At 44.9% G+C, this 13647-nt stretch overlaps 1 protein-coding gene across 3 annotated transcripts in view; it reads left to right on the top strand.

Moving 5' to 3' along the window:
- Positions 1-13647, top strand: part of LOC127934464 (zinc finger and BTB domain-containing protein 38-like) — a 28007-nt gene that overhangs the window by 4814 nt on the left and 9546 nt on the right. The window contains exon 1 of one of the 3 annotated variants that reach the window (XM_052531867.1): positions 598-1255. The exons of the other annotated variants lie outside the window; for them this stretch is intronic. The gene's annotated coding sequence lies outside the window, so the exon portion shown is untranslated. Of the gene's footprint in view, positions 1-597; positions 1256-13647 lie in introns of those variants that run through there. 3 annotated transcript variants of the gene reach the window in all.

The following is a 13647-nucleotide window of genomic DNA, read 5'->3' as shown; positions in this document are numbered from 1 at the left end:
GTCCTCCACCACCTTTCCACTTCCTCCTGAGCTCTCGTTCTCTCTTCAGTATTATTGCGCACTCGCTCTCTATCAGCATATGTTTGTCAGTTCAATGTCTTATCTTCTTAACCTTTAGCTGTAACCTCATTCTAGCTGTCCGCCATGTTCTCATCCCCACGTCTTCCTGTCCTTGTCTCAAACCACCATTTCTGCTTGCTCATGTAGTCTCTCATCCTCTCTTTCTCCTCGCCTGCTCACCCTTCTTCTGTTTGATATCAGAAATGCGCGATGGAGCAGCTGGCTGTGCAGTCTCACTCTCTCTCTCTCTCTCTCTCGCTCTCTCTCTCGTTCTGTCTCTCATACCCACTCACCCGCCAGCTACTAAGATGCACGCATAAAGATGCAGCTGCAGCGGTAACGGTGCAGCTTAGCCATAACAGCAAACAGCAGCATTCAGATGTGCATAAATACGATCTGGACCAGAGAAAAGCATGTTTCATTAGCTGGGCAAGGAGCAGATGGAGAACACGAGCATGTGTGCGCCTGTGCATTTAAATTCATAGCTGTTCATAATCTTTTTTTGGAGGAGTGAGGGGGGCTCATCTGAAATAGCACCACCCGGACCGCCATTCTTTATTTTACGTTTTTTATTTTGACACCAGTGGTTGCATTGCTGCATCCACCTCACACGGCATGCAAGCGCTTCTCATGTGTTAGCACGCTGATCCGTTTCCCCCGTGCTCTCTTATTCCGGATACCCTTTTGCAGTGGTTAATGAAGTTGCAGTGCTTGCTAGCACGGTGCATCTCTTTTCCGCTGCTAATAATGCACAGCCCTGCCCCACTATTTATAAACTCCACAGTGGCCGAAAAAAACCTGGTGGCTAGCTAGCGAGCGTACAGGAGGAACTAGACGTATAGCAGGTTGCAGTGGAGCAGACTGATGCCCCCTGCCACCTCTGGACTGGGCGTCTCACGCAGAGAGGGCACTGGGACTAGGGTAAACGAAAAAGAGAGAGAATGTGTGTGTGTGTGAGAGAGAGAGAGAGTGAGCAGGATAGACTTATAGGAGAGACTGCGATCGCAGCAGAGAGCAGCAAGTGACGAGTCGAATCTAAAAGAAACAACAACAAAAAAAGCTGTAACACTTTCGCCTGCAAAACGAAACATCTCTTTCCAGCCAACAGTGGATTGCAGGAACGAGGAAGGTGTGAGCGATGATTTCCGCTCTCCGTCCACTGAAGCGCTATCTCTGATTAACTGAAATAAAAAAGGTACGTTCAGCATGCTTTTCCCTCCAGTTTCAAACAGACACAGCCGAGCGCGTTTCTGCAGGGCAGCGCATCAAGACTGGTGGTTTTATCTGTCAAAATGAAAGTCAAAGTTTCGTTCTTTGTCTGACTGGACATTTCAAACCCGTAGGCGAATCAGTTTGTACTGAATTGTGTGAGGGAAGGCAGGGGAATTTTATTTTTCCGCCATTTCGCTCATTAGGTACGGTAAGTCATGTTGAGGGTGTGGCAGGCTGATAGAACCACACACAACAAATGTCATTTTACGCCTATATAAATTACCTTACAGCATTTAATGTAAGCTTTGACCACAGAAAATAACAAATAGCACTTCTAAATTTTATTGGGTGGGGGGGGGGGGGGGGGGGGGTTATTTTTATTTTATTTTACATAACAGGGCCCTTCAACTTAAATTAGCATTGCCATCCAGCTCTGCGAGTCTATGGGATGTAATTTTGACTGCTTACTAGTGGACGAAACACACACACTTGCACACCCACACACACACCGATACAGATAACAGTGATCCCAGGCGATTGTCCACAGCTTCTCCTAAATGCTATTGGGGCTTTCCAACATGGCGCTGTAAAAGCGATCCATTTTTCTCTGGACGGAATACACAACTGCCTGCTCAGCCGCCATTCATACAAATCCCAATAAGTGCTGCGCCACAGCGTGTTGCCGTGACAACGGAGGCCTGTCAGACAGGGAGCAGGCGGATGTTTTCCCAGCGATTAAGAGAGGTCTGCCTCTCCCATTTAGTCCAATCAAACACAAACAGTACAGATTAAAAGAGATCCCCGGCAGCATCATACGAATTAATCTGAGACGCTGTTACATCCAGACTGTTTCACCTGCTCACTAAAGGTACAGGATGAACAATAATGCTGTGTCATGATGTTTCCGATGATCAGAAGCAGATATATTCTAAGTAGATGTATTCTTTGTGGTTTGGTTGTTTCCTTTCTCGTTTTGAGCAACACGTTTTGCATCGGGGCGACCACAGAACAGCCTTAGGAAATGTTTTTCTAAACTAGTTTATCTGTTCAGAAACTGCAGCACTGTTAATATTAATATTTAATAATGTTCTCTGAATTTAGACTCTTGAAATCTACAACTGCAAGTCCAAACAAGATCAACCTGTACAGTCTAATAGAACATTTCAGGCGGCCATTTTACTTTACACCAAGATGCATTTTGTCGTGGTTTCAAAATGGCTGCTCTTTTGAAAGACAACCATCTCTCAACAAAGACAAAAACATTTACCTTATCCGCAGACGGACATACATTACCGAAAAAACAAAAGACAAAATGCATATTGCAGAGGATTTATTCTAAATGCGCACTTTCAGTTTTCTGCAAATGCTTCACTGGAAATTGAGCTACTAACAATGGCTAAAAAAGGTTGTATTTTTATTTTTTATACGAATGAAGGTTATGTTCACCTTGGACCTACAACTGCTGGATTCGATCTTCAAAATTCAAACAAAAAATGCAAGGTTAACATGGCTGATGTCTGAACAAGAGTCTAAAATTCTAAAACAAAAGTCTAAAAATGTTGTTTTATGCCTAAATGTTTCATTTTAGGAGGCAGAGGCTCCCACACAAGGGGCCCTGAAAATGCCTATTTATCACATTGCAGAGACTCATTCGAATAATAATGTAGAGATTCAATTGCACAGAAAATGGGGCGTTGTTCACCAAACGTCGGAAGACAAAGTAGTGCAAATTATAGACAAAGGACAAACAATATGAAAAACTGCATTCGCTTTGAGAACTGTGCCTCCTCCACATAGTATTTGTTATACTTTGGTGCATTAGCCATGAGTGCTGCTGCATCTGACATAGTTCCACTTTGCAGTGGAAGGTCAGTCTTCCTCCTGGGGTGCAAATAAACTTGAAATAGATAGAGAGAAGCAGAAATGGGTCAGTTTGCTAGGATGGATTTTCAAAAGATTCTGTGTTCCTGTATCACCAGGAAGGTGCCGAATCTGACCTTTGTTCATTTCCTTATAGTGCTACTATATACATTAGTCAGCTAAAGAGTCAAACAAGTGTCATGCACTTGCTGACAGAATACAATAAAAGACTCATATGCATATGCTATGTACAAATACTGGCAATAAAATACAGTATCCATTATTATTCTGTTTTATTGCTTTTTTTTTTTTTTTTGCTTATCCACGTCCTTTATTTTAAAGTCATCTTGTAAAGTCTTTTGTCTCTGTCAAATGTTTCCCTCCCATGACCTAATTTTGTTCAGCTGTGTTTGTCTCCCTCATTAGTTTCGTTTGTACTGTATATAGCCCCTGTGTTTGTCTGGTCTGTAGTTGCCTTTGAATGCACCTGCTATGAACTTAACTTCAGAGTAAGGAAATCAGAATTATGGCATGTCATGTACTGTATTTAAGTCTAACAAGTTGTTAGGTGACATATAACAATTTAAAATTATAGAGCTTTATGTAGAAAGCACATTTATTGCATATCTTTTGAAGTTATAATAAATAATAATAATAATATAATAATAAAACAAACAAACAAAAGAAAGAAACAATCCTTGATATTTTCCTGATGGCCTAAATCCAGGAAATGACTTGAAATTATGATATATCCAACTGTAGCTGAAGTCTGGTTTTGTCTGCCATTATTTTTGTTTGGATTTGTCTGTAGTAGGCCTACAGGTTATTTTATTATTATCTGTAAAGTCAAACAGGTCATATTATAGTTATGTATTGTTTTTGGATTTATGTTTTCTCTATTCTTTGCTTAAAAGGGATAATTTAGACCAAAATAAAGTCTGTCATCATTTACTCACCCTCATGTTGTTCCAAACCTCTATGACTCTATGATTTTAAACATAAAAGATATTTTGACAAATGCCTCAGTGTCTTTGTTCATAAATTCAATAGGCTCCAATATTGTTTTGTTTCCATCATTTTCAGTATTCATCAGACAAAAAAGTCTCACATGTGAAACAAGTTTGGGTGAGTAAATGAGTGGAGCATAATCTTTGAGTGGCGTATCACGAAGAGCAATTTGTTCAGGAACATACAGATATTTGAAGGTGAAATAACACTAAAAAGCAATGGTAATATAAGCTAAGTTAAGCCTAACACTAAAACATTACCGGTTTGACTTATTAATATTAATTCAATCATATGGACTAGCTCTCTATTAAGGTTAAGCAAAGTCAGCATAAACTTTAATATTCATAAGTTAGGCCATAAGTGCCATCATGTTTCCATAGAAAAACTGCTAACAGAAGCACAGCAAAATGACCAACGGAAAAAATTCTGAAGCTTGTCTAGTCAGGAACTGCAAAGTAAATAAATTTGGTAAATACATCGTCCCTTGAATATCCATTAGTATGGTTGACCACTGAGCATTTCTGTAGCTCGAACAGTTTAGGTGCTAATGGGGTTGATTCCTAGGGAAATATGAACTGATGAAATATACAATGTATGTCACTTTGGATTAAAGAGTCCATGAAGTGCATAAATGTGGTATGAAAGTTAGATTAATAGAAAGTATGTCATGTATATTAAAACAAGAAAACATGCATACAAAAATAGCCTACATCAGCTCCATTTAGTGCCACTGGTTGCACATGTTCCCATACCCCACTAATGCTTGGAGTGATGGTTTACAACCCAGATTTATAATTTGTACAATGTGGCCCTGGCAGCAATTCATCAATTATGCCATGATTTTGAGCAACATATTTTACACAGTGGAAGAGCTGGTAGAGGACAGCACTTTCCCAGCCATGGATTCTTGTTCACTTCCACTTCTAAACAAAGGGGATTACACTGTGTTTTTCAGCATAGGCATTGATGCAAAAGTGATGAGCAAAAAGTCATCATTCCAAGCATAAGTCATTATCCAGTGAACCAAGCTGCCCTAAAAATAAACACCAAATGGAGATGAAATTACATAGGTCAGAGTCAAAACGATTTGAGGCACTGTTGTCTTTTGTAGGTACTAAATTGTCTGCTGGTAGATCAGATTTTCTGATTATCTTGTGCATCACCAATTTGAATCTTGCTATCAGCTTAGCATATTTATAGGATATTAATCAAGCAACCTTAAATGCTAGTCAAAGATGATAGGATATAGAAGGATGGGGAAGAGGATGTAGAACTGGAAGTCTGCTGTGTAGTCTAGTCACTAGAGAATGGTCTGTCCAATTTTTGAGCTATACCGCAGTTCACAATTTATAATGGTAATGAGAAAAACAGCCCTTTAACCTGACAGATTTGATGCATTCATGTCCTGAAACACTTGTCTCTGTGACTGCTTTGGGCTTGTACACTGACTGTCAGAATATGGTTATATTCTTTGATTTGTCAAAAATACTTCAGTACACTTTCTGCATGTCAATCTGTAATGGAGAATGTTTCAGAAACAAGGATGAGGATCCAAGTTCAGTATATAAGTTTAATAAAACAAGGTAACAAGGGAAATCCAGGCAACTGGAAAAATCCAACACATGGCAATCCAAAACAAAGGGCAACACAGGTAAAACAGAACTGAAAATAACCCGCAGTATATCCACAGAGGACAAGACCAGACAAAGATCACAGAAAAGACAAGGGTGAAACAGCAACTAGAACCAAGCAAAACTACAAACTAAAGGTCAACACAAATGCAAGGTAACAAGACAAGAATCATGGCAGACACCCCCACCCCCGCCTCCCCAAAGGAGCGGATTCCAGATGATTCACAGATAGAAAAACAAACAAATCCAAGAGGGTGGTGGAGCAGAATTGGACAGGGGAAGATTAGAGGGCTAGGCCAATTAGGAGGAAGGAAGTCTGGGAAAGGTCAGTGCTGACAGAGTAAGAAGCCTGGGCATAGCTAGAGACCAAGGTGGGCCCTGCAGAGCTGGGTGTGGAGGAAGTCAAGGAAGAGCAGGCAGACCTGAAGACCACCAGGGTGGATCAGGCACAGCTGAAGTTCACCAGGGTGGAGCTGATAGAGCCGAAGACCACTTCAGTGGATCTGCTGGTACAGGGGATCACCAAGATGGCTCAGGCTGAGCAGATGACCACCACAGCAAAGGTTGATGAGACTGGGGACCACCAAGGTCGAGCAGAAGACCACAGCAGAGCAGACAGGACAAAAGACCACCAGGCCAGATCAGTTGGAGCTGGAGACCACCTCGGTCGGTTACACACAGGTCAGTTATTAACGGCATCCGTGGCTGTGACAGGACAGGCAGAGAGTTCAAGAATGACCCCTTTGACAAGACAGGCAGAGAATTCTGGGATAACCTTCATGGTCATATCAGGAGAGACACAGGTGACCACTGTGGTCAAAACAGGGCAGATAGGAAGCTCAGGGATTACCTCTGTTGTTGAGACAGGACAGGCAGGGAATTTACAGGCTGGTGCCAAAGGCTCTGGAGTTGATTCATAGACTGAAGAGCAGTGTGTGACCCAGAAACACAAAATGGCCATTTCCGTACCAGGGAACAGTTGACAGCGGGACCACCTCTGAGACCCTAAGACTTGATAGCACCACAGAGATGCGGGCTGCCTACACTGACATTAGTGGCGTGTCATCCACACTTGAAGCTAGTCTTAAATGCCTAAGGAGTGCCCTAATAGCTTTATATGTGACATTCATGACAACCGGGAACACTGATGTGGTGTCCGTGATGGCTGAAGACTCTGATATGGCACCTATGATAGCTGGAGATTCTGGCATGGTGTCCATGACGGCTGAAGGCTCTGGTGTGGCAACCATGTTGCCTGAAGACTCTGGCATTGTGGCCATGAAGACTGAGGACTCTGGCATGGTGGCCATTACAAGTCAAGGCTCTAGAGTGGTAGCTATGATGGGATGAGACTCAGGAATGCTGGGCGTGCTGTGACGAGACTCAGACTCAGGAGTGGCGGCCATGACGGAATGAGGCTCTGTATTGACGGCCATGACGAGATGAGACTCAGAAGTGGCAGCCATGTTGTGGTGAGACTCTGGAGTGGTGGACACTAGCCCAATACCAGTTCTACTCCTTAGCCCTTCCCCTTTACCTTACCCCTCCATTTCATGCATTTACACGAAGGGGTAGTGATGTCCCGATTCTCTTTTGTTTTGAGGGTTAGGGGTAGGGGAAGGGCCAGACAGTCCTTCAAATGAAGATTTTTCAGGACCACACTTCAAAAAAAGGGGTATGAATTATTTCTGCAACATGGCTGCCTGAGCAAACAAAAGAGACACATAAATGTAAGCTTTTTTGGTATTAGTAAAGATTTTAATGAAAAGTAATAATTTGTTTTATGTTACATTCAATCGTGAGTTCATATTGACAGTCATGTTACTCAAAGAAATGTTTGCAAAAAATTGCTAATGTTTGCTAATGTCATATCATTATAGACTGCACGATAGTACCACAAACATATTTTCATGTCTGATCAGGGTGATAACCACTGTAGACATTGAGGGGGGCTAGTCCACCCAATAATTAGAAATCCCTAAACCCTTTCCTCAAATATTGCCAATTCGAGAGAGAAAGAGACAGAGATTGAGCGAGAGAGGGAGAGATGGAAGTTGTCTGTATGCGTGTCTGAGTGAGTCTACTTAAAAACAGTGATTTTCTCCTCTCGTTGCTGGAAAATATAATGTAGCAATTCAGTATTTAAAATATGTATTTTATAAAAGTCGTGGGGCAGCGTTCACAAGTTTCTTTTCTCCTAGATGTGTTAGCTGCGCGATTTCCGATATGTGTTTGTGTGTGTGTGTGTGTCAGTAAGTGTGACGGCTGGTGAAAGGACAGTCTGGAAACAATAGCGAGTTAACAAAGTTTAATGAGATGATGAGATCTCATTAAACGGTGAGAAGTCCAGACGGTAATGGAGTGCAGGTGCGGAGTCCGGGTGTTGACTCCGGCGTGAGGCAGCAGGAGAGAGTGGCACAGGAACTGCGGGGAACAGAGCCGGAGGTAAGTGTCCGTGGCTGAGTGATCGTGTGGAGAGTGGATGAGGTTCTGGGGAAACACAGACATCCAAACGCAAACTACACAGAAGCCAGACGGGGGTAAACACAACGACATGAAACAACGATCTCACAAGCACACGACGTGAGACAAGCCATTATATAGGAGATGAGTAATGAGTGGCAGCTGTTGCTGATACAATTAACGGAGACGCCCACAACTAATCAGTGCAGACGCAGAACACACAGAATTCACCACAAAGTGTAAACAACCCGAGATCACGGTTTACCAACCGTGACAGTACCCCCTCCCCTCTAAGAACTCCTCCTGGAGTTCCCAGAAGGGCCAACCTGCTGATTGAATTCATCAATAAGGGAGTGATCCAATATGTCCCTAGCAGGTACCCAACTCCTCTCCTCCGGACCGTAACCTTCCCAGTCCACCAGATACTGGAATCCTCGTCCCCTCCGTCTCGAGTCCAGAATACAATTAACCGAATATGTCGGTTCCCCATCTACGAGACGCGGCGGCGGGGGAACCTGAGTAGGCGGATTAATACGTGCATAAAACACGGGTTTAATTTTGGACACATGAAAGGCGGGGTGTATCCTCTTGTACGCAGGAGGTAGTTTGAGGCGGACTGTCACCGGACTAATGATCTTGGTGATAGTGAACGGGCCAATAAATTTGGGAGCTAGTTTATTAGAAACGGATCGCAATGGAATGTTACTGGTAGAAAGCCACAATTTTTGACCCAAGACGTAGACGGGAGGCTTTGACCGGTGGCGATTGGCCTTGGCCTTAGTGCGCTCCCTCACCCGGTGGCACCTCTGGACAAACGCGTGAGCGGAGGGGACCGCGACTTCAGATTTCAGACTGGGAAACGCTGGTGGCTGGTACCCTACACTACACTGAAACGGAGAGAGGCCCGTAGCTGACACTGGCAACGAATTGTGGGCGTACTCCACCATAGAGAGTTGTTGACTCCAGGAAGAAGGATTCTTGGAGACCAAACATCTCAACGTCCTTTCTAAATCTTGGTTGGCTCAGATTGTCCGTTGCTTTGGGGATGATAACCCGACGACAAGCTAACTGACGCTCCTAATAACTTGCAAAACTCTTTCCAAAATTTGGATATGAACTGGGATCCCCTGTCTGAAACCCAACAACCGGGAGGCCATGGAGCCGAAAGAGGTGATCTAAAACAGCAACCGCTGTCTCCTTGGCTGTCGGTAATTTGGGCAAGGGAATGAAATGTGCCGCCTTTGAGAACCGATCCACTACAGTCAAAACGACTGTCATGCCATTAGAGGGCGGGAAGGCGGTAACAAAATCTAGAGCGATATGTGACCAGGGTCTCGAAGGGACAGACAGCGGTTGAAGGAGCCCATCAGGAGGTCGGTTAGATGACTTACCACTGGCACAAACTGAACAAGCCAAAACAAAATCGCGGACATCGCGAGCCATACGTGGCCACCAGAATCGTTGTCTAACCTGCTGGAGATGAGGAAGGACGGATGAACCCAGAGGCTAAGGAATCAGAAATATATTTCTCCGTGGCCTCCCTCTCAAGAATAGAAAGAGAGTATAACTTGCCTTTATGCGGAGATTTACCTGACACTAAGTCTATGGCACAGTCGTAGGGACGATGCGGAGGAAGAGAAGCAGCCCGGGACTTACTGAACACTTCCTTCAGGTCCAAATACTCAGCGGGCACGTTTGGCAATGCCATGGTCTCCTTCTGAAAAACAGAAACAGGACAGTCAGAAACCAGACAAGACTCATGACAACTTTTAAACCACAATGTGATAGTGTTAGAACTCCATTCCACTCGTGGATTATGTTTGAACAACCAGGGGTGACCTAAAACAATGGGAGCAACAGGGGAGTCCATGAGAAAAAAGGATATGGTTTCTTGATGGTTGCCGGATGTGATGAGTGTGATGGGTTCAGTATGGTGGGTGACATCAGGCAGTTCCTGGCCGTTGAGTGCGGTGACATGGATGGGGAGAGACACAGGAAGGACAGGAATGTTCAGGTGATGTGCAAGTGAAGAATCAATGAAATTACCTTCGGCTCCGGAGTCCAGAAGAGCTTGGCATTCATGATGGTGATTCTTCCACCGCAGTTTCACCGGAAGGAGGGTCGATGATGTGGGTGAGGACTTCTCGGCGGAGATCCCACCCGATAGTAGCCTCAGGTTTACTATCGGGCTGACTCTTTTACCGGGCAAGAGAAGTTGTTATGATCAGAGCCCCCACAGTATAAACATAGTCCTTGGGACCTCCGCCGTTCCCTCTCCCTCCGGGACAGCCGAGCTCGACCCACCTGCATGGGCTCGTGATCGTCGACAGAACCGACCGTGTTCTCTCGACTCAAGCGCCCCCTACTGGGAGAGAATGGAAGTCTGGAAGGACTGTGTTGGTGGCCCAGGCGATTAAACCTGGCCTCCACCCGCAACGCCAGGTCGATGAGTTCGTTGAGAGTAGGGGGCAGCTCGAGGAGGTAGATCTCCTGCTGAACACGGTCGGATAACCCATGCAGGAATCTATCCCACTGCGCCGCCTCGTTCCACTGGCACACGGCCGCCAGGGTACGGAACTCGATGGAATATTCGTTGACAGATGAATGTCCTTGTCGGAGTTCCGAGAGGCGAAGGGCGGCCTCCCTGCCGGTCGCGGCCCGGTCGAAAACTCTCTTCATCTCTTCAGATAGGAGGTGGAACGAGGCACAGCACAGATGTTGATTTTCCCACACCGCCGTTCCCCATAAGGCAGCCTTGCTCGATAAAAGGGTGAGCGTGAACGCTACCTTGGATTCTTCTGTGGCGAAATTGTGGGGCTGCAGGGCAAAATGCATAGAGCACTTGTTAAGGAATGTTCTGCAAAAAGTTGCCTCACGAGCGTTATTCTCCGGCGCCGGAAGTCGCAACTCTGGCCGGAAGTGGTCCTGGGGAATCCCCGGGGGAACGGTCGGCGCAGACGGCGCGATGGGCCTAGTGGGAGACGTGAGCTGATGGATCTGCTGGGTGAGCTCGGACACCTGTGCCACCAGCGCTTGGACAGCACGTCCGGTGTTCGAGATGCTCTCCTGCTGCTGATCCATTCTCTTGACGCTGTGGTGCATGAAATCGGTGAGGGTGTTGGTGCTCGCTGCTTCCATGTTGGGTGAGATCGTTCTGTGATGGCTGGTGAAAGGACAGTCTGGAAACAATAGCGAGTTAACAAAGTTTAATGAGATGATGAGATATTGTACAAAGACACACAAAGACGATGATACGGGAACACTCCAGAGGAATGATAAAGGCGGTGAGAAGTCCAGACGGTAATGGAGTGCAGGTGAGGAGTCCGGGTGTTGACGGCGTGAGGCAGCAGGAGAGAGTGGAACAGGAACTGCGGGGAACAGAGCCGAAGGTAAGTGTCCATGGCTGAGTGATCGTGCGGAGAGTGGATGAGGTTCTGGGGAAACACAGACATCCAAACGCAAACTACACAGAAGCCAGACGGGGGTAAACACAACGACATGAAACAACGATCTCACAAACAGACGTGAGACAAGCCATTATATAGGAGATGAGTAATGAGTGGCAGCTGTTGCTGATACAATTAACGGAGACGCCCACAACTAATCAGTGCAGAAGCAGAACACACAGAATTCACCACAAAGTGTAAACAACCCGAGATCACGGTTTACCAACCGTGACATGGTGTCCCAATCTTTAGGGGAATATTTTCACCCATACCCCATGACACTCTGTTTCAAGGGACAAGGGGAAGGGGTAGGTGGAGGGTTAGGGGAAGGGGAAGGGGTATAAAATAGAATTGGGATTGGGCCAAAGTGGGAGTGTTGCATTCCTCCTACATGGCACACACAGTAAATTGAGAACAACTTAATTGCAAGGTTTGATCAGTAAAAAATTCCAGTAAGATTACTGTAATGTTATGATCGAGCTAAGTGGTTCAGATAGCTCCCCTCGAAAAAATATCATAAGGCATACAGTGTCCATCGAAGTTAAATGTGCCAGTTCAAGTGCAATATATAAGTTTAATAAAACAAGGCAACAAGGGAAAATTCAGGCAACAGGTATAAAATCCAACAGAGGGTAATACAAAACAAAGGGCAACACAGGCAAAACAACTAAAAACATCTGACAGTACATCTACAGAGGACAACGGCAGACAAAAAACATAGAAAATACAAGAGCTTAAGTACACACAGAGGGTAAATAATAAACAAGACACAGTTGGGAACAATCTAACCAATAGGGGCTTTCACACTGCGTTGTTCTAGGAACTTAGTTCAAAGACTAGCCAGCAGGGTGGTTCCTAGAGAACCAGTTTCTCCCTCTGGCCATTTTCCTGGTTGCATTTGCACCGGAAGCAGGAACTATAAAGCAGGCAAACAGCAGCATCTTTATTCGCATCATTTAAGCCCCTTTCACAATGCACGCCGGTCCTGGCAAATTGCTGGAACATTGCCATTTGCCTTCTGTGTGAAAGCAACCACGTCCCAGGATTGATTCCGGCATTGAACCCGGGCCGGGGACCTGGTAACATTGCCGGGTTCAACCCGGGACAAGCGCTGTTTGAACAAAAGCAAGATCTAATGCCGTGTCGTAGTGATGATGCACGTTATCGCGCGACTCTTTTACCGGCTGTTTTGAAGGGAGATCAACATTCGCAACAAAAAAATATGTGCAAACTATAATAAAGCAGAGATCAGTTCCTATCATTCCGTGCTGACGCCGAGATCATTCGCTTGCTTCAGTGAAAGTATAATGTGCCTAACATTTTCGACTCGTACATTACACATCACGCCCTGATGTCATGTGTCTTTAAGGGATCTTTACGGGTTGTGTGTGAAAGCAGGCACATATCCCGGGTAATCACTGGCAGTGTGAAAGTGCAAAATCTAGCGACCCGGGAACAATTGCCGGAACACTTTACCCGTGTATTCGCAGGAATAGCAGTGTGAAAGGGGCTTTACAAACATCAACAACCAATGAATGGAGAACGCCATGATCGGAGCTGTTTTTGTTGTGGGTTTTGGGTTTTGTGATAACGGTGATGGAATGTGAATGCACAATTTATGCAACTGAAAGAGCAAAAATGAAATCTCCTGATAACATGCAGTGTTACATATCAAGGAAAAAACAACAACACTCTAGACAACAGGTAAATGCCGTTATTGCTGTTTTAGAACTGTTTTAGACCCTACTCTGAAGTAGGAGCTAATTTAGTTCCCCCAAACAAAGTTTCCTAAAACTAAAACCATTCCTAGTTCCTGTGATGCGAACACGCCAAAAGGCTGTTACTTCTGCCAATAGTTCTAGGAACTATGAAAGGTGTGAAAGCCTCTAATGACTATAGGTGAAACAGGAACCTGTCACGGTTGGGTTTGGGAAAACACAAAGAGAGGGTAGATCCAAATGCAGGTA

This window comes from Carassius gibelio, chromosome A18 (genome assembly GCF_023724105.1).
Source record: "Carassius gibelio isolate Cgi1373 ecotype wild population from Czech Republic chromosome A18, carGib1.2-hapl.c, whole genome shotgun sequence".
Lineage (NCBI taxonomy): Eukaryota > Metazoa > Chordata > Actinopteri > Cypriniformes > Cyprinidae > Carassius > Carassius gibelio.
The sequence above is the reverse complement of the archived record's forward strand: the minus strand, read 5'-3'. Positions and strand labels throughout refer to the sequence as shown.